This window comes from Triturus cristatus, chromosome 3_2 (genome assembly GCF_964204655.1).
Source record: "Triturus cristatus chromosome 3_2, aTriCri1.1, whole genome shotgun sequence".
Taxonomy (NCBI): Eukaryota; Metazoa; Chordata; class Amphibia; order Caudata; family Salamandridae; genus Triturus; species Triturus cristatus.
In genome coordinates, this window is record NC_140584.1 from 163,750,385 (window position 1) to 163,771,897 (window position 21,513).

Consider the following 21,513-nt stretch of genomic DNA (forward strand, 5'->3'; position numbering starts at 1 on the left):
ATGAAGAGGAGGGTAACATGACAACTATTTTTTTAAAGTCAGCAGAAAAGTAGAACTTGGATGAACTAAAGTTTCCGAACTTCCAAGTGATTTTGTTTTATCATATGTATTCCTGAATCGGATCAGACTGTGTGACCCACTGTGGAGTAATTGTATAGCTCTTCAATTCCTGGCGACACAGCACCCAGAATAATGTGCTGCAAGGCTAAACACTTATAAGGTCCCAAAGGCGAGACCTATTGGCTATGCTAATGTTTGTTATTCTTTGATCTGTTTTAATTAAATGAACAGTGAACAGCAGAAAGCAGATATTCATGCCAACATGTTTAATTTTAAAGTATCACAGGAAATATAGACTCTGGAGTTCGGCGGATGAGATACTCCGTCGCAACCGCGACAGATATCTCATCCGCCAAATTACAATTCAATTATAAGCAATGAATTTGTAATATGTCAGACGGGGTATCCTTCACGTTTGTGACAGAGTATCCCATCTGCCAAACTCGTAATCAGGCCCTCTCTCTTCATGTTTCTACTCATTCTGAGCTATGGCATGTTATAAATCTGACATTTTAACCTGGTACTAATATCTTTTTGCTACAAATTTTAAAAAAAATTCTAAAAATGTTCTAATTAGTTTTTTTTGTGCACTACAGATTCGACTTTTATTCTTCATGTCTGCAACCACACTGTCTCATATGAAAGAGCTTCACACCAAGGCTCTGATTCACAAAGGTAATGTACACTTTTGAGTACATTAACACTTTCCTTTAAGTTTATTACTTTCGTTTGTTTACAAACTCAGGGTGTAATCTTGCTGCAATCATGTAAGTTATGTGTCTCCCCCCCAGAGTAATGCAATTGGCTTACTCTTGTGTGAGTAGGTTATGCCCCTTCCTAAATCCCTCCCTGGCACTCTTAAAACACCATCTACACTTCCCTAATCCCATCCACTTTAGTAGTAAGTCTCCCCCTTTTCCCCACACACTCCCATGTGTTCCTCCTACATTTAATCTAAAATCTATACTTACGTGTGTGGAGATCCCACATAACTCTGCACATAAAAGTATTGGGAGACCTAACATTTTGTGGATCATTTTGTAGTATGTTTTGTAGCATTACACAAAATACTGCAAAGTGCAATTTGAGAATCAGGTCCCAAGGATTTAAGCAATTTGTGGGAAGGGTGACGGTGTCAACATGTGTCATAAGAAATAAAATACAGTTTGTCATACATTAAAAGAATATTACAAGTAATCTTGGAGTTCCTTGACCTTATAAAGGAACAAAACTGCGGTCTTGTTCGTCTAATTCCTCATTAACTCCTCTTTGACTTGCGATATCCTTATAATGTAAGACAGTGTGTACTTTATCCCATTTACAAAGTTCCCCTTTGTGGTTCACGCTAATATTAATTTATGAACTCCATCTTCTGGTCCCTGCTGGCATGCTGTTTTTCTAGGTTTCACCTGGACAACACATGCGTTTCTCTGCAAGACATTTGTTTACATACAGATGGCTTGCAGCCCGATCACAGCTTACCATTACCATGTTAACTTCAGGTTTGCTTTCATTTCCTTTGTCTCCATTTGTGGGCGTCATGTCCTTTTTCTTGTGTTTGACCCTTCCCTGGAGTATAGACCAAGTATTTGCGTCCATGCACTGCTCCTGGTTTTTGAGCTGCTTTTTCCTTTGTGTTCAAGCATTCCATATGAGTGCCTATGTTTTCAGTCTGTCTTCTATATCTCCATCCATGTAGCTTCTCTTCCTTCCCACCAAATCCCCCTTCCATATTGATTCTTTTCCTTCCCACCCCATACCCTGTACTCTATGCCACTGCAGTCTATGCCATTGCACTCTACTCTACGCCACTGCATTCTACTCTGCACCACTTTACTCTATGCCACTGCACTTTACTCTGTTTTACTCTACTCTGCTCCATTCTACTCTATTCCACTCTACTGCACTCTCTTCTGCGTCACTCTGCTCTAGGCAACTGCACTCTACGCCACTCTATTCTGCACTACTCTACACCTATGCACTTTATGTGACTGAACTCCTTTAGTCTGCAACCACTATATTACACTACACTCTGCACCACTGAACTTTACAACACTCTATTCTGCACCACTCAACTCTGTGCCACTGCACTCTACATTACTCTACTCAACTCTGCACCACTCTTCTCTACGCCACTGCACTCTATGCCACTATACTCTGTGCCACTGCACTCTACACCACTGCACTCTACTCCACTCTGCTCTACTCTGCACCACTGTACTCTATGCTACAGCACTCTATGCCACTCTACTCTGCTCTTACCCATCTCAAAATTACTACATTGTACGCAACTGTACTCTACTTTGTGCCACTCTACACCACTGTATTCTACACCACAGCACTATACTCTGCACCACTCTACTTCATGCCACTGCACTTTATGCCACCCTACTCTCTGCCACTGCAGTCTACACCACTGCACTCTACTCTGCACCATTGTACTCTTTGACACATCACTGTACACCACTCTTCTCTACACCATGGCACTCTATGCCACTGCACTCTACTCTACTCTACACCACTCAATGCTACTGCACTCTACGCCACTCTACTCTACACCACTCTGCTCTATGCCAATGCACTGCACTCTACTCCACTGCACTGTACGCTATTCTACCTGTGTACCACTCTACATTATGCCTCTGCACTCTACTCTATGCCACTGCACTCTACGCTACTCTACTTTGCACAACTCTACTCTAAGCCAATGCACGCTACCTCAGTGGACTATATGCCACTTTTCTCTACACCACTATACACTATGCCACTCTACACGACTCTGCTTGCTACTCTACTGTACGCCACTTTACTGTTCGCCACTTAACACTACGCCACACAATTCCCCTTTACACCACCCTAGCCTAAATCACTGTACTCTATGCCATTCTACATTACTCTACTCTATGACACTTCACTCTACACCACTGTGCTCTACTTCTATCTACTCTACACCACTCAAATATATACCATTCTACTCTACGCCACTCTACTCCACTCCACACCAGTCTACTCCATGCCACTCCACTCTACGGCACTCCACACCACTCTGCGCAACTCTAGTCTACCTCAATCCACTCTATACTATCTACTCTACTCATCTCTACTCTATGCCAATCCACTCTACATCACTGCTCTCTATTCCACTCTATTCTACTGTACGCCACTCTACTCTATGCCAGTCCACTCCAGTCTACCCTATCCCACTCCACTCTACTCTACCACTTCATTATATGCCACTGTATGCCACTCCACTCTACTCTATGGCACTCCACTCTATGCCACTTCACTATACTCTACACCACTCCACTCCAGGCTGCTGTACAACATGGCTAAAAGACATTGGCAAAACCAATGGCTCTCGCGTAGGCAAAACCTATTGGCTTTGCCAATGCTTGTTTTATCAAGGCGCCCTTGTAGTCCATACTCCATTTCATAAAAAAAAAGCCACATGTTAGAGCTGTTTCAGCTATTTATCACATTTAAATAGTCAGGGAATTGGACAGGCAGAGTGAAAAGATGGCTAGATCTTCTGTCTTGACGTTTGTGTACAGTGGAGGGTCGGGCCATAGATGAGACTGTAACTGGCACCTGTCCATCACAAAAAAGAATGCTCATCACCTTATAAGCTAAATTGGAGATTGGAACTGGTTGGAGCCGCAATGATCAGAGTAAAGGTGTTTCTACCTTGGGAAATATATGGGTAGTAGCTGGGAAGTAAAGCCCAAACACAGATGAGGGTGTATTGATCCGGTAAAGATACAGCCGCACAGAGGAAGGTATGTTTTTATGTACGAAGTATAAAGCCCATGTGACTGGAAAAAGTAGGTTCCTTGATAATGCTGCGTGGTTTTCAGAGACAATATGGTGCTTGTTTGTTTATGGACTCACTTAGAATGTGCAATACCTTGTACTTCTTGGGCAGAGCCCTATTAGAGTCAGAGGGCCCGATTCACAGAACTAACTTAAGACAAAATCCTAAACTTACTACCATTTTCGTATTCACAGAAGGCACTTACTCATTTTGGTATTCACAGAAGACACTTACTCACTTCGGTATTCACAGAAGTTAGGAGTCCTAACTTTAGGACTCCTAAATGCCTTCTGTGAATATCGAAACTCTTAAAGTTAGGATTTTTCTCAGTTTAGGAGTCCTAAAGTTGGGACTCCTAACTTTACTACTACTAAACTAAGAAAAATCCTAATTTTAAGGCTTTTGGTATTCACAAAAGGCATTTAGGAGTCCTAAAGTTAGGAGTCCTAACTATACTACTACTAAACTGAGAAAAATCCTAATTTTAAGACTTTCAGTATTCACAGAAGGCATTTAGGAGTCCTAAAGTTAGGACTCCTAACTTCTGTGAATACCGAAATGAGTAAGTGCCTTCTGTGAATACCAAAATGAGTAAGTGCCTTCTGTGAATACCAAAATGGTAGTAAGTTTAGGATTTTGTCTTAAGTTAGTTCTGTGAATCGGGCCCAGAAGGTTTAAGCGCGACATGCCTTAGAATGTGGAAAATTTACTGTTGGGCTGGTACTGCGGTTTGGAGTCCTAGGAGAGTGTATGCAGTTCTCTGCCAGTGATTTTGCTTGGAGACTGTTTGCTTAAATCTTTACGGTAAGTTTGCTTATGTTAGGGGCGGGACTTTCTTTCTGCACCGATATGGTAATTCATTTCTAGACATCTCCCCGAACCATTTGTAGAGGCTAGCCACAGCATAAAATTAATCTAGCTCTACCCTAGTCTGGTTTCATTCCATACTTAGTAGGTGATCCCAAGCTGTTTCAATTGATCATTTTGTTTTGCCTAAAACTGAGGTAGTTTGTGGGGTTCCTCAGCGATCACCCTTTTCGCCAACTTTGTTGTTTCTGACCTCACTTTATCACCTATTACCTGGTTTTCTTGTTTTTAGCCAGTCCTACCTGCTTGACATGCACGGCAGGTCTTTGAAGGTGGAAGCCTTTCAGTACTGGCTAGTCTTTCCTGAGGGTGGAATTATATGATGGCCAATAGTTTCCTAAACCTACATGATGCTAACATAGAACAGATCCTCTTTCGACTGAACAACCCTTAAGAACATTCCAACGCCGTTTCTTTTTGGACAACCTTTGGAAACTGTAATAGATGTCAATGACCTTGGAGGTCTATGTAAATTTGACTGACACTGTCCCCAGTACTTATAGGCTGACATTAGAACAGCTTTTTTCAAATTCCTAACCTTAGACCTAGCTTGCCTTTCCTGGTGCATGGGAAAAACACAATTTGCATATGGGGGCTGGGGGGTATGATTTACAGATTCATTATTATAACGCCTTTGACCCAGGTCGCCAAGACTTCTCAGCCACAATGCTGGAATCATGTGTTTGCTTGTCTCAAGAAAAGCCACCATGCCTATTGGGCTTGTAGGGATGTCCACTGGCTTCTGGTTTCAGCATGGAATTCCCTCAAATTTGCCTAATTATATTTTAAGTCTACCTGGGTCTGAGTGCCTCGTATCTGACGTCAAAGGTACAGCAGTGTAATGCAGTATGCTGGCCCTGGTTTGGGTAACTTTCCATTTTAGCGACTCCTTTCTCAAAACTAACTACCAAAGGTAACGAGCAATGTACCTTCCAGGTTTACTAAACGTGGGGAAAGCTTCACCTAGATCATACGGTCTGTGTTGTAACAGAGGGCCACACTGATGCCAGGAGTACGGCAGAAGGGAGTTTAGGTGGGTCAGGGATTGTGTGAGGAGGTCTAAAAAATGTTAAATAAACAGGCAAGCATTTATTTGCAGGTTAAAAAATGGTTGCCTGTTTATTTACCATTTTCTTTATGAATATTAGAGTTCAGCAACTAAACAGTAGCTCGTGCTGCTGTTAACCAGGGGGGCCACCGGTAAAGGTATAGAGAGCCGCTAGCAGTGGCGTAACGAAAGTTCAAGGGGCCCCCCTGCAATACACATGGAGGGGCCCCCGCTCTGGATTTCTTCCAGAGCGCTCAGGCATAAGTACTGTGCCGAGGGGGCCCCCTGCAGCTCGGCCCCCCCGCATCGCGGGGGATGCGGTGGCCTGTGTTATGCCCCTGGGCCGCAAGCGCCCCCCCCGGGCCGTACTTTGAGTATCACTGACTTAAATGATCGAAATATTACCTTCTCAAGTTTCCATGCAAAAATGAAGAGTACACTTTCCTAGTAAACTCCTTTCAGGAAGTTCCATCACCCCTCAGCACTTTCGTAAATAGCAGCAGCTAGAAACCTGGGGCCAGATGTACAACCCTTTTTTGCGGTCGCAGAGAGGCTTTAGACCCCTTTGTGACCGCAAAAAACGAGATGGACATGTACTATTCCCATTTTGAGAATCGCAAATTATTTGCGACTCGCAAAATAGGAAAAGCGAGTCGCTATTAGGAAGAGGCATTCCGAGGGCGTCCCTTCCTAATAGCGAGTCCTCCAGGTATGTATGTTTCTTTTGCGACCGCAATTGCGGTCGCAAAACAGTCGCAGTTTATCACCCTTCTCAGAAGGGTGGGGTGGTAAAGCACTCGCAAAGGGGAAGGGGACCACTTCCCCTTTGGGAATCCAGGGGAAAATATTTTTTAAGGGCAGGCAGTGGTCCCAGGGACCACTACCTTCCCTTAAAAAATGAAATGAAAAGTTTAATTTTTTCTTTTTTAAATGCATCCTGTTATCCTTTAAGGAAAACGAGCTGCATTTAAAATAAAACTGCTTTATTGAAAGGCAGTCACAGACATGGTGGTCTGCTGACCCCAGCAGGCCACCATCCCTGTGAGGCTGGCCATTCCCAATGGGGTCGCAAATTGCGAGTGGCTCATGAATATTGATAAGCCTCGCATTTTGCGACCTCATTGGGAATCGCTAACAGTATCTGTGACACTGTTGTACATTGGATTTAGCGGCTCGCAATTTGAGACTCGCAATTTGTCGGAAATTGCGAGGCGCTAAATCCAATGGTCGTACATCTGGCCCCTGGAGTAGTGTCGAATGCTATGCAGTTTTGTAGTAGCACCACCACCAGCAGAATGCAGTCATTCTTTTCTTTCGGTGTTTGAAGTGTATAATCAAGAGACTTATGGCCCGATTTATCAATTGTGTATTTTTCCTGTGCTGTCTCAGGGACAAGCCCTGATGACAAGGGATATTGACATGGACCAGAGTTTGTTTGTCAGATGGATCTGCTTGGAGCTGTTGGGTGTTACTCCAACTACTATTTGCCTACGGCTGCATAATCACCCTGCAGTTTCGTGTAAAAGTACCTACTATGATGTCATTTGTACAGGAAAGGCCACGTGATGCTACTTCTGCTATAACTATGATTTTGATGGAACGACATGTGGGAAGAATAGTCAAATGTGCCTATATAGGTATTTAGCACAAACCCAGCAAGGAAGCGATGGAGCGCTCTACATTACATGGGTTGTTGGGAGCCAATCTGCAAGATCGTGTACCTCAAGTAAGGATTACACAAATACATTCCACATTTTATTTTTCAGCCACATGGGAGGTTCTAGAATCCCTCAATGTTGAGCCAAACCCAAAGGTGAAATTTGAACCTGGGTCACGGGTTCCAAAATCAGCAGCTCTAGCCATTAAGCCACATCTGCACCCCCCCCCCCCAGTGAAATGGAAAGTAGATACAGACATATTGAGTTAGCTTTGGCCAAACACTTAACATGAGTGCACAAATGGCCATTAGACTATAACCATCCAAAAGTCATCAGGTCAAAAAATGACTTTTTGTGGATTTCAGTTCAAGAACCTCATGCCTTCAGAGAGATACATTAAAACTCACCCCCCGTTGCGCACGGCCAAAGGGCATGTGCAGTGTGGTATTGGTAGCAAGTGGGGGGTTGGCCTCAGAGCCTGGCTGCAGGCCAGTCCATGCGGGCAACGCCCGCTGCATTTAAAAAAACATAGAAATTCACTGAAAAAAACAAAGGTTTCACGGCCATTATAGTTAGGAATTAGCATTTAAAAAACCTTAGAAATTCACTAAAAAACAAAGGTTACATGGATGTTATAGTTAGGTTCTGACTTTACACACACAAAACCATAGAAATTCAGCTGTTGTGGTTAGAGTTATTTCAAGTAACTATAGCTCGGGCCCTAAGGTAGCTATACCTTGCTCCCTCACCATGCACAACTAACTACCCCTCATATTACATCCTTGATCTTCTATAGCGACATTGGTATTATCACTGCAACATTTACAATAAAATTATTGATGCGAAAACTGTGCATTGCGGGGCACAAGTTATAGTTATCTAAGGGCACGAGCTGTAGTTACTTGAAATAACTTTAACTATACTGGCTGAATTTCTATTGTTTTAGGTGTGTAAATTCAGAACCTGAGTATAACGTCCCTGTAACCTTTGGTTTATTAAATATAGCTAAAGCCTAGCTAAATATTGTGAAGGAGTGCTTCACAGATAACAAGACCGAGATGCACGGCTTTGTGAGAAATGCAAACCACTTTAAAGTGTATCCTGGCTTTTAAGGGTAGCCCACATATGCCTTTCATAATGCAGTGATGTGGATTGGTTTCTTGTCGTTGTTTACCAGTCATAGATCTAGCGGGACGGGGCAGGTTTGCATTCTGACCATCAGGAGAGCAAGGAAGGGTGGTCGCTCCTTTAGTTTTTTAGCAGCCAAACATTGGAATGGACTTCCACAGGGGCTCCGGCTGTTGTCTTCAGAAACAACTTTTCGGAAAAAGCTAAAGAACTGGCTCTTTCCCTCTTTAAGCCCCCCCCCCCCGTCTAATCTCTCTTGTTTTCATTCTTTTGCTCTGATCCTGTTTTTCTTGGTGCCTCAGTGTGGGGACACACTAGTTAGTGTAGCCATGTGCTTTATAAAATTGTTTATTATTATTATTATTATTATTATTATTATTATTATTATACTACAGCAGCAGAGCTAAGTCTGAAGCTGGGAGCTTGGACAAGAATGCATGTCCACAATCCAGATGTAACAGGACCAATGCTGCACAAACGTTCTAAAGTCAGTGAGAGTAACGGACAGACTCAGTTTAATAAAAATGTCTAGTTGGAAAGTGGCAGTTTTTGTGAGTTTGGCTCAGTGTGGAATCCTTGGTAACTTTTGGTCAATTGATGAGACTGTGTGAATTTGCAGAGAGAACTAGTGTGGTGTAGAATGCCAAGGTCAGAGAGATTATAAGACATTTTTTTTAAATGGCAGTGGTGAATCATTGGAATACAGCATTGGGTTTTCTGAGAATTCGTTTTAGAAAAAATTAGCTCATAAATTTTAGGAGTTTATCCAGGAAGATGTTTATATTGAGATATATTTGCATTGAATGCAGCTGACAATAAGCAGATATATCCTTCATCCAGTAGATAAACTGAAGTATTGAAAAGGTGAATGGTCACTACTGCAGTGCCAAGCCGTATTTACAACGGAATACAGATTGGAAATAGTTGAATAGGTTATTCATCGAAATGTGAAAATGAAGATGTATGGAGAAAACTTTATTCTATAATCTTTCCAAGGAACGGAAGTCTGGAGATAGGCCATGAGTTTTGGAAGTCATAAAATCCAAAGTTCATCTTTTTAGCAAAAGCATGATGTGTTCAGATTGGAGAGGAAGTAGACATGCCATTTTCTTGTGATGAACTGATGATTTTGAAAATTAAGGGGGTATGAACTGAGCATTTCATTCTATGACGTGTGATGTAATGGGATCACCAGCATATGATGAGAATATAAATGAAACCAAGGTTGGTAAAGAGGGGCTCAGTGTCTATTATTCTGAATAATAACGTTTTGCATGTTCTTCTTTTGGCCAAGGGTGGAATGAAGGATGAATTGGTTCCTAATCTGATTTGCATATAGATATTCCTTTCAGAACATTAATCAGCGCTGTTTGTTGCTACTATACAGTAACTTTGGATTGTTGATTTAAGAATTGGGTATGAAAGTTTGGAATCTTGTTTTTGCGTGGTTTGACGTCTCATTGTGTTTTTTTTTTACATTATTTGTCTTTATAAGTAAAACTTTACTTTTGTGTCAACTTCTTTGATCTTGTACAGTTTGCTGTGATTAGGAAGAGTTGTGCTTTCTCCTCGGATTTTCTAACTAGAGGGTTGTCCTTTTCTTGATGTGAGTTTACTGGTGTAGATGCGTTGTGTTTTCCTCTGATAAACTTTTCGTGTGGGAGGGGTTTGCTTATTGAGTCCACAGTTGGTCAGGTCAAGTTGGGTGTGGGTGTGGCAATGATGTCTCCTCCAATTTTGTGAGATGTATCTTTATGATGGAGAAAGTACCCTTCTGGAATGTGGTGGAGGTGTAGATGGAGGAACAGCCATGTTTCCATGATGAATCCAGAGCGTGGGTGACAATGCTGTCGGTGATTTCTGATGCGTGTGCTTGAGCATCTCTTGAATTCATTGACATGCAGTTTGGGTTGCTTCCCTTGGGAGGCAAGATAAAAGGGTGGGAGTGATTTTAGTTTGTACGAGGCTTTAGGGTGATGAGCTTGAAAGGGTTTTGACTTGAGAGGTATGTATACCTTCATGTTGTAGGTAGTAGGGATAGGCAATCCCAAGTATTGTGATATAATTTTTTGTATATGTAGAAAGAGCAGTCAGAAGGCGGGCTCTGGAGGGTCAAAGCAGTGGTGTAGGCGAGGTGTATAAGTAGGGGGAGAAAGTATAGATACGAGCTGTGACAGAGCAGCCTTGGATTGGGTAGGAGGGCAGTTGGGCATTGGGGGGCTGGTGATGGGCTGGTGCCTAAGGGCCACCAGTGTTTTTTTTTAGACCAAAGCCTACCAGACAGCACAGCTGTTTGGTTTGCCGAAGACATCTTGTGGACATTCAGAAAGCTTACCTGGGAATGCATTCTACCTATTGATTACCATTGGCTTTGTGGTTTGTAACTTATATTTCCCTGCTTTCTATTTGCTGGCTCTATTTGTTTTAGGCTGTCCAGCTTGAGTTGTTCCCTTCCCTTGCCCAAACCTTATTTACTGTATCCTTCCGAGATCTCCCATTTAGTAAACAGGCCTTTAATTCTTGTTCCTATCTTGTCACACATCCTGCACATTTAAACACAAAGGTCTAATGTGAGGCTCCATTTTGCAAGGGAGCTTGGTGACTACTATTCTTTCTGTGACTTCAAAGTGAGATCTTTTATAGGAATGCAAGAATAATGCAGATTGCTCCTCCCATGGAGCCCGCGTATGCCCCTCCTGTGCTCCAGTTTACAAGGCTGTGACATAAACCTTTAAAAGAAGCCTGCACACTGTGTGGCAACAAATATTTATGTTGGAGGTTCTTCTATTAAAGCACTGTTGGGTTTTGCTCAATGAGTGTCTAATAATCTTTCTGTTTACAGTCAGCGAGCCAGAGTACCAAACCCTTTTAGTAATAACACGCATTGGCAAGCCAAAAGGTGTAGCCTACCGAACTACACTTATTGAGCAATAGCCTTAGTATGTGCAACACTTGCCATAGCACGTTGCCATAGAAAACTACTTTCAAGAAAACTACAAACAGTAGCCCAGAAACAACTAGATTATTTACACTGCAGCCTTAAACATCCTGCCTATGTCAAAACATAGTTTTTATACTATTTGCTAGATGCGTGTTTTGTCAACAATGAAATAGGTGAACACGTTCCACTGAAACAACAACGGCCTACAACCGCAACCGGCTATCGCACTGCTGCCGTCTGGTGCAACACTTTACACCACTTTACTCTATGTCTCTTTACTCTAATCTGCACCACTATATTTTATGCCAGTGCACTCCACCCCTCTGCCCTCTTTGCCACTGCACTATTCACCAGTCCAGTCTAGGCCACTCCAATATACTCTGCAGCACTCTACGCCGATCCACTCTATGCCCCCCTACTCTGCACCACTGCACTCTATGCCAATGCACTCTATGCCTCTACTCTATATCAGTGCACTCTATCCTGCACCACTACACTCTACCCTGCACCACTCTACACTATACCACCTCACTCTAATCTGAAACAATCTACTCCATGCCTCTGCACTCTATGCCACTCTACTCCACTCTGCGCGGCTCCACTTTATGCCACTCTGCACCACTGTATGCCACACCTGTGTATGCCACTACTGTATGCTGTTGCCCTCTACCCTGCACCACTCAACTCAATCTTGCACCACTCCACTCTACGCCACTTCACTTCACTCTACTCTAAAACAATCTACTCTACGCCAGCGCAGTCTATGCCACTGCATTCTACGCCACACTACTCCACTCTGCACCACGCTATGCCACTGCACTGCACGCTAAGCCACTCTATTTTGCACCACTGACCTCCATGCCACTGCCTTCTACGCCACTCTACTCTAAACCACTGCACTCATCACCACTTTACTCAAAACCGATGCACTATATGCCACTGCACGCTACGCCACTCTAGTCTACTCTGCACCACTCTACTGTGAGCCACTCTACTCTACGCAACTCTACTCCACGCCACTGCACTCTACACCACTTTACTCTAGAAGATTACTCTCTCGTCCACTGAACTCAACGCCACGCTACTCTGCACTACTGCACTCTAAGTTACTGCACGCTATGTCACTGCAAACTACGATACTCTACACCAATGTACTGTATGTCACTGCACTCTAGCCACTCTGTTCTACTCTGCACCACTCTACACTGCGCCGCTCTACACTGCACCACTCTACTCTGCACCACTGCGCTCTGTGACAGTCTACTGTGGAAAACTACACTCTCCTCCACTGAACTAAACCCCACTCTGCTCTGCACCAGTGCACTCTACACCATTGTGGTTGAAGTTTGCCCCTTCTATGTGGAGAAGTGTGGCTCAATGGTTAGAGCGGCAGACCCTGATGCAGAGGTCTGGCCCGGGACCAGGGTTCAATTCCCGCCTCGGCGGCTCTTGGATTCAATTTCCCTGGACATGATAATTCTCGCCTCGGTGCTTATTCTAATCATGGGTCCCTCTGGGCAATAGCTTGCATAATCTCCACAACGGCCCCGACAGCGCTAGGATGCCTGGCTTCACCTTGGGGGTGCCCAGGAGTGGACATCTCACAGGAAAACCAGGAAGGGTTCCACAGCAGTATGAATACAGCGCTACGAGACCTCTGGGTAGAAGTGCGCTATATAAGTACAAATACATTTACATTTATTCTGCTCTGCACCACTGTACTCTATGCTACTGCGCTCTGCACCACTGTTCTCTGCTCCACTCTACTCTGTAACTGCACTCTACTCTGCACCACTCAACTCTATGTCACTATACTGCACTCTACACCATTACACTCTGCATCACTCCATGACACTCTACTCTATTCCCACCACTGGACTCCACGCCACTGCACTTTATGCCACTCTACTCTACACCATTGCATTTTATACCACTCTACTCTACATCTCTGCACTCTATTCTGCACCACTCCATTCTCCCCTGAACTACTCCATTCTACGTCACTTCACTGTACTCTGAAACAATCTACTCTACACCATTACACTCTACGCCACTGCACTCAAATCTGCAATACTTACTCTACTCCACTGCACTCTATGCCACTCCACACCAATGCACTCTACACCACTTTACTCAAAACCAATGCACTCTATGCCAATCTGCTCTGCACTACTGTACTATATGCCACTTCACTCTAGTCCACTCTAGGCAACTCCACTCTTCAACACTACACCCTACGATGCTCCACTCAATGACACTCTACTCTATTCTACAACACTCTACTCCACTCTGTGCCGCTCTACAACACAACTCCACTTGCTCTACGCAACTCCCTCTATGCCACTTTACTCCACTCTTTTCTACAACACACTACTCCACTCTACAACACTGGACTCCACTCTATGCCATCCCGCTCTCCTACACTACTACACTTTATGCCACCCCACTCTATAACAATCTAGTCTACTTTACGTCACTCTACTCTACAACACTCTACTCCACGCAACACCCTCTATGCCACTCCACTGTGCTCTACACCACTCCACTCCACTCAATGCCACTCCACTACACTCTACTCCACTCTGACACTCTACACCACTCAAATCTACTACACGTTACGCCCTTCCACTCTATGACACTCTACTCCCTCCATGAAATTGTAAGTGCAAGTGTAAGCAGCCATGACAAAAAAGCTCAGCCCCACCCGCTCTCTTCGTGTCCTTGTCTTGCCTCTCTCTTTCTATCCATCCATTCTCTCTCCTTCTCTCCTCTCTTTCTCTCTCTCTTATTGCTTTCTCTCTACCTTCCCTGTTCCTGCATCTCTTTCTCGCTCTCTTGAAGCCTCCCTGTGTCTGCTCCAATTAACCTTCGGGAGCTGGGAAAATGTTAGGGCATTAGGAGGGGCTGTGTGCTTGCAAAACATGCCTCCAAGGGCTCCAGCTCACTGGGGAAAAGCCCAGTGGACTAAAAGGATTGTCCGGTCCTGGTGGGGTAGGGAAATCTGGCGAGCTGTAATGTGATATACAAGGAACAAACTACTATCTCCATTAAATTTTGCAAATATGCATTTTCTTTGCATGCAGGCACTTGCAGTCCTATATTTATGGTGAGAAGAAACAAAACGTCAAGTTACAGAAAGCAAAGAGAAACGGTAGAACGGTTTTTTCAACATTTTTATATAGCACAAACTCGGCTCCTTTACATGAGCACCAGTTACATTACACAAGGTCAGATTCATTGAAGCATGGGTGATTTGCCCAGAATCATAAGATGTTCAGCCGACAATGGGACTCGAACCTAGCTCCCCAGTTCCGATGCCATAAAGCCACATCCACTCCCTTGATAAACCTAATAAAATACCTATAATCAAGTAACACAGAAGTTTTGTATTTGCAACAATGTGATCAGAAATATGTAATATGTTTCAGGGTAAAAAAACAATAATTAGAATTTAGCTTTAGAGGTTCAGCAGGCCCAACTGAGACCTTCCTGCCCGGTTGTCCTGTCCAACCACTTCTGCCTCTGCGGTGAGCGGTCTCCTCCAACATTTTCTTCCTTGCTGCTTCTACGACATAAAATTTGTGAAGGAGGGTAGGCTGGGGTTATTGGATCCTGGGCAGGCCTTGGCTGATGATGAAAACGTTACTACTTCTCCACCATTTTCCCCTGAATCACACTCAGCTCAGCTTCTTCCTGCCAGTGCTGAACTGTAGATGAGGCGGGTAGAGAGTGTTACGGAGATGGGAAGGCGAGATGATTTCAGTGGGTTATATGAAGCATGTACAAGAAAAACCATGATTAAACACAGTGTGGGATCAATTGCAAGAGCCATTTCAGAGGGTGACTGATTCATGATCTGTATGCAGACAGCTCCTTGCACCTCTACTAATGTCAAGGGCGGGGGGCCCAGCTCGCCAATGCTAAAGGCCCGCCATGTTGAAAAAAATGCATTGATCACAGAAGTTTAGTTGAGCATCAGTGAGGCAGTAATTTAGGATCTGCAGTGTGATCAGGGTAGATATATATGTCCGGGAAATAAGTACTCGATATGCATTGATTTCACGTTGAAGTATATTATTTAAGACACCTTCAGTCAATCTTGTCTTTTTAGAGTTCAATAGATTTATATTGATTTCTATGCAAGTTTCAACATAAACACCCGAACAACCCCGTTCCTTGATGCTCTTCTTGATTCCCATGGCTCCACAGAAGTCTTGCTTTCCAGCTGCAAAAATGGGATTCAATGTGGAATCCCTCTGAGATGCACCCTCCAATTAAGGCGATCTGCGCTACAGCTCCTATTCCCTGATCTCCAGTCAATTGAACATCAGATGGAAAGACGTGAGATGCACTTAGAGTTCAAGTGCAGGTGATGTCACCAGCAACTTTAGCAAAAACCCTAGCAGTAGGCCCTAAAAGACTCTGGAAGCCTTGGTGAGTTCCCCATCAGCTCTGGGATGTCTTTTCCATAACAATTATTTGTGAATGTCTCTGATACCAAACCATTTTGTTGGGGATAGTAGGCGCACACCATTTGCTCAAAATAGTTTGCTCGATAATAATACCAGTTATAGTAAGTCTTTACAGCCTCTCACACCATTTCACACCAGGCATCCGTTCAACCAAGGCGCAAGTGGTGAAATGGGGTATCTGGCTAATAGTGATATAAGTAATGTCATTGACAGCCATGGCCGCTGCAGGTAAGAGCAGTGGGGCCGGCTGGGGGGATTTCGAGAGCCGATCTCCCCAGCGCCAAGAAACCGCAAGGTGTATGCTACGCTTTACAAGTATTTTAAATTAGAAATTAGACCACACGGGAAAATTAAATAAATAATGAATGTTCCATCGTGGTCGTCTCTCGAAATCCCACCCAGCCGGCCCCACTGCTCTTACCTGTAGCAGCCCGGCTGGTCACTGAGGATCTTCTTTCGAAACCTGTGCAATCTAATGGCAGAGCAAAGAATAGGAGGAAGAGCTCTCCGCTGAACCTCCAGCAGAAGTCAGATTTTTAGTATACATGACATGTAAGCCATCTTCAAAGAACCATATGCCCACCTCCGTCTTCTGTGTGGAACTTCTGCGGCTGTATTATAGAAAGTGTCCCAGGGGCGCAACAGGCATGTGAGTCTGCTTTGTGCTCCCAGGGGCACTTTGGTATTACAGAAGGGGCCGCAGACGCCTGTGTGGACGCTTCTGTAATACAGATAACGCTAGTGCACATGTAGTGCCAGCGCTATCTCAAAAGAGCACTCCTTCATTTGCATGGGGTTGGGGCCTCATGCAAATGAAGGAATCTGTTTACCTCTGCACCCACGCCATATTATGGATGTGGACGCACAGGAAAAGAAGCTGTCAGGGGGCTCACTGAGAGTGGTTCACAAAAAGGTGCCGCACTGTCAGTGTGCCCCTGATGGCAGCTCTCTGGAGAAGAAAGGGGGCACTATGGAACCCCCAGACATCTCCTTGCAGGCAGGTGCAGTCACTCACATCTCTAATCACTCTTAGAATTGCAAGCGGGTTGTCACCTCCACAGTGAAATACAGATTAGCTTTGAAGCAGCCACTCCATATTTTAATTGAATTCGCTGCCCCCAGGGCAGCACAAGTTTTTGGCTGCCCTGAGGACAGCGCGTTCTATGTAATATGTCCTACTTTCCCTGTTTGCACTTGGCGCACCTAGTTAAAGGTCGGCCATGGCACAAACAGGAAAAATGCACCATATCTGTAACAGGGCCCCTGGTAGCTGAACAGGCTATATCCATCCAATCGTCTTCAGTTAGTGCCTTCTCCCACGCCACATGTATTTGCCATTTTGTAGGTGGGACTGATCCTCTCAAAATCATATAGATGTGCAATGTCAAGTGTCCCAAACTTGCAGAGTGGTCTCCAATCCAAATATCTTGTCGTTAAAAACAGTAGTTCCTTCTTCCAGGTCCACAGATGTTTTCTCATGGGGTGTCTGGCAAAGGTGTGATCCAAGATGCACCAATGCTGTTTCTTGTTTGCCCTCAACCACTCCCAAAGATATCGGAGTTGGCTGGCTTTACAATGATGTTTTGTTTTTAGTTCTGCCTATAGATATATTTAGACATCTAGCCACTTCATGTTATTAGATTATTAAAACAATACAATACGTAGTTGTTTTTGCTACCACCAGCCATTGGCTTTCATGTTGTTTGACTGATTGTTATTGTTTGGGGGGCATTCTATTAACCCCTTCTGTGCCACGCCCTTTCCCCCTCCTGTGCCGGGCGTTTCATTAGTGGCCGGGTTTCATGACAAGATAGTCTCGTCATGGGCACAGCGCGACCGTGCTCCATGACGAGACTATCTCGTCATGGGCACAGAAGAGGTTAAGACCATGCCATTTTGATAGTATTTACATTGTCCGATTTGTGTTTCCATTAAGTTTTGCTGAGGGGGCATCATGTAGTCCTTTTGTTAACCTGCACATGGGACATGTTGTCGATAACTGAGACCAAGTGTGTGTTCCTTAAAAATTTACTTTGATAGCTCAAACACATTTTAATTTATGAGTTATAGTCTGAAGACCCAATTCTATTCACAAATTGTCCTTCACTGTTCATTTGTTTCACTTTGCCGTCATGCTTATATGCTGTTGGGATTTTGTCACCAAATAAAGATGAGTGCAAAAATAGGCTTTTATAAAGATGCGATTAATATATCAGCACTTTACAAAAGTACCTTCTGTGCATGGATTTTAAGTTCACCAATTACTACTCAAACGTCATCTTAAGACTAATTTTCATAACATTCCTCTAACAGGGTACAGTTCAACTCTGCTAGTGCAGTATGCTAGCATACTGTCCTATCCACAACTTCGGATATTATTGAAAACCAAGATATTGCTTCTTGTAATGTAATGTAATGTAATGTAATGTAAAAAGAACTTATAAAGCGCGGCTAACACCAGACGGTTTCTTGGCGCTAAGGACAGAGAGACAGAAAACAAAACAGTCCAAGAGGCTAAGAAGATTCTAATTGTAGGCTATACGGAATAGATAGGTTTTCAGAAGAGACCTAAAATGGGCTAAAGAGGAGGCCAGTCTCAAGCTTAACGGAAGGGCGTTCCAAAAGGAGGGGGCAAGAAATGAGAACCTTAGTCCTCCATGTTTTTTACGATTGTACTTAGGGATTTGGAGAAAAGCCAGGGAGGAAGAACGAAGGGTACGGGAAGGGACATATGGGTGCAGAAGTGAGGAAATAAACAGAGGACCTGTGCCAGCAAGGGATTTAAAAATAATACAGCCCAGTTTAAATTTACACCGCTCCATGATTGGGAGCCAGTGGAGGGATTTCAGAAGGGGACGTACGTGCTGGTATTTGGGTTGGTGGTAAATGAGCCGTGCTGCCTGGTTCTGGACCAGTTGGAGCCTCTTTAGTTGGTAGAAGGGTAAACCAACATAGAGAGAGTTGGCATAATCCAACCTGGAGATGACAAGTGCCAGTAATACCAGGGTGAGGGCCTCGGTGGTCAGGAAGCGAGCGATCTTACGAATTTTTCTCAGTTGAAAAAAGCTAGAGGACACCACTGCACTAATCTGTGGTTTCATTGAGAGATCGTTACTGATAATGATCCCTAGGCTCTTCACTGAGCTGACGGGAATAGGGGGGGTACCCAGCCTAGGGGGCCAAAAGGTGGAATTCCAAGGGTTGGCTATGCCCCCGACAAGCAGAAGTTCAGTCTTGTCGGGGTTAAGCTTCAGATGGTTCGCCCCCATCCAGTCACTGATATGACAAAGGGTGGATTGAAAATTGTCAACGGACTGGGCCGTGGAATTAATATTGAAAACCAGCTGGATGTCGTCCGCGTAGTTAAACGCGGTGCCACCACTGCCTTGTAACGAGCGGATGAGGGGGGTGTGATATAAATTAAAGAGGAGAGGAGATAAGGAGGATCCCTGCGGGACACCACAGGTAAGTTTAACCTCGTCCGCAGAGAACTGAGAGAGCCGGACCGCCTGATGGCGGCCGCTCAGAAAGGAGCGGATCCAGGCCAACGCGAGGCCCTGGATGCCGGCCTCCCCAACACGGCCGATCAAAATATCGTGGTCGACCGTGTCGAAGGCGGCCGACAAATCCAGGAGCACTAGGGCCTGACTGATGTTGGAGTCTGCCCCTCTCCGTAATTCCTCCATCACTGAAAGTATGACAGATTCTGTGGAGTGGTTGGGTCTAAATCCAGCCTGTTGATGGTCGAGGAACTGAGAGTCCTCGATAAAAGTACTCAGAGTGTTGGTCACATGAGCCTCAAGGACCTTGCTAAGGTAAGGAAGGAGGGAAATGGGTCGAAAGTTGCTCATGGCTGTGGGGTCTGCCGTGGGTTTTTTAAGGATAGGTGTGACCTCAGCTCGTTTGAATGACTCAGGGACGATGCCAGAGGAGAGAGATTTATTCAGCAATGCCATAGGGGGAGAGGGGCAAGTTGTAAAGGCCTCACGGAGGGCTGAGGGAGGGCAGCAGTCAGTGGGGGATCCTGACGCAACCTTTTTAAGAAGGGCTAAGAATTCTGTCTCAGAGATTTGAGGGATCTGGGTCAGCTGCTTGGAGTTGAGAAGAGGCAGAGGGGGCTCTGGCCCATGATGGTGAGAGAGGGCTGAGGATAGGATACTCTTCTTGATGTTGGCTATCTTTTCAATAAAGAAAAGGTTAAGAGAGTCACAGAGTGCCTGAGATGGGAGGGGTTTAGGGGTGATCCTATCTGGGTTTGACAGCTCCTCGACAATAAGGAAGATGTCCTTGGTTTTAGTGGCAGGGCTGACAATCTTATTTGAAAAATACATGGATTTGGTTTGCAAGACTGCTAGTTTATAATTTTTGAGCAGGGTGGCAAAGTGCAGTTTCTTGTCGGGGGCATAGTCTCGTCGCCACAGACGCTCAGCCTGCCTGAGGCCCAGCTTCAAGGCTTTGAGATCGTCCGTGAACCATTTTTGGGCATCATGAGGGCGTTTAAATTTTAATTGTCTACGAAGGGCCACAATGTCGCTGGCTGACTCCAGCCAGTGTATAAGAGCGGAGGCTTGGGTGTCGATAGATCCCAGACTGGAGGGGGTGGAGGTTTTAAGTAGAGTGGCAAAGTCGTTAAGATTAGCCCTATTCCAGTTCCGGGCTAAGAGATTTCCTTCCTTAGGTCTTCTCGGAGTGGGGATGCCTATGATAGAAAAGGAAATTATAAAATGGTCTGACCAGAGACAGGGAGAAATGAGAGGGGCGGAAATATCCAGGTTGGATGTCCAAACCTGATCCAGAATATGGCCCTTGATGTGAGTAGCTGTTTTTATGTGTGGAATACAGTTCATGCTGGATAGAAGCTCAGTAAATGATATAGAGCAGGTGCTCTCCTTGGCATGAGAGGGCCAGTAGTTAAAGTCGCCCAAGACCAGAATTCTTGAGTTGTTGATAATAAGTTGAGACAACATATCACCAAACATCAAAGGGAAATTCTGCATAGGTTGAGGAGGGCGGTAGACTAACACGCAGACAAGTGGGGTAGTGGAGGATTCCAGTCTGGCCGTAAGAAATTCGACTGAAGGGATGGCGATTAGGGTCAAGGCAGAAAACCGAATGGAGTTTTTAATAATTGCTGCTACCCCACCTCCCGGCCTACCAGAAGCTCTGTTTACGTGGAGGATGTAGTAACCTGTAGGAATCGCTGCGAGTAAGTCAGGAGCGGAATCATCATTCAGCCAGGTCTCTGTGAGCAAGAGAATATCCGGCTGCTCGGAGTCTAATAAAGCAAAGATTTCCAGCTGATGCTTTACTAGTGATCGTGTGTTGAGATAGATCACGGTCAGTTGATTAGATGCAGTTTGATCATTAGGTAGGGAAGAAGCGTTAGGAGTGTTGGGAAGAGGGGCTAAAGGTGGACTTCTTATCTCGGGGAAAATATCTCTGGTGCAAAGAAGTCCCAGTGACTCGCATTTGGAAAGGGTAGGGGGGGGGAGCCCTGTGTGAATGCAGTCGGATCATGTCTATGGAGG

The 21,513-nt window shown here is 44.6% G+C and overlaps 1 protein-coding gene across 1 annotated transcript in view; it reads left to right on the forward strand.

Annotated features, from left to right (window-relative positions):
* The first annotated feature begins 673 nt into the window (after positions 1–673).
* The window catches only part of TMPRSS13 (transmembrane serine protease 13), a 208,366-nt gene continuing 187,526 nt past the window's right edge, over positions 674–21,513 (forward strand). Inside the window, exon 1 of the mRNA XM_085647430.1 lies at positions 674–735. The gene's annotated coding sequence lies outside the window, so the exon portion shown is untranslated. The remainder of the gene's footprint in view (positions 736–21,513) is intronic.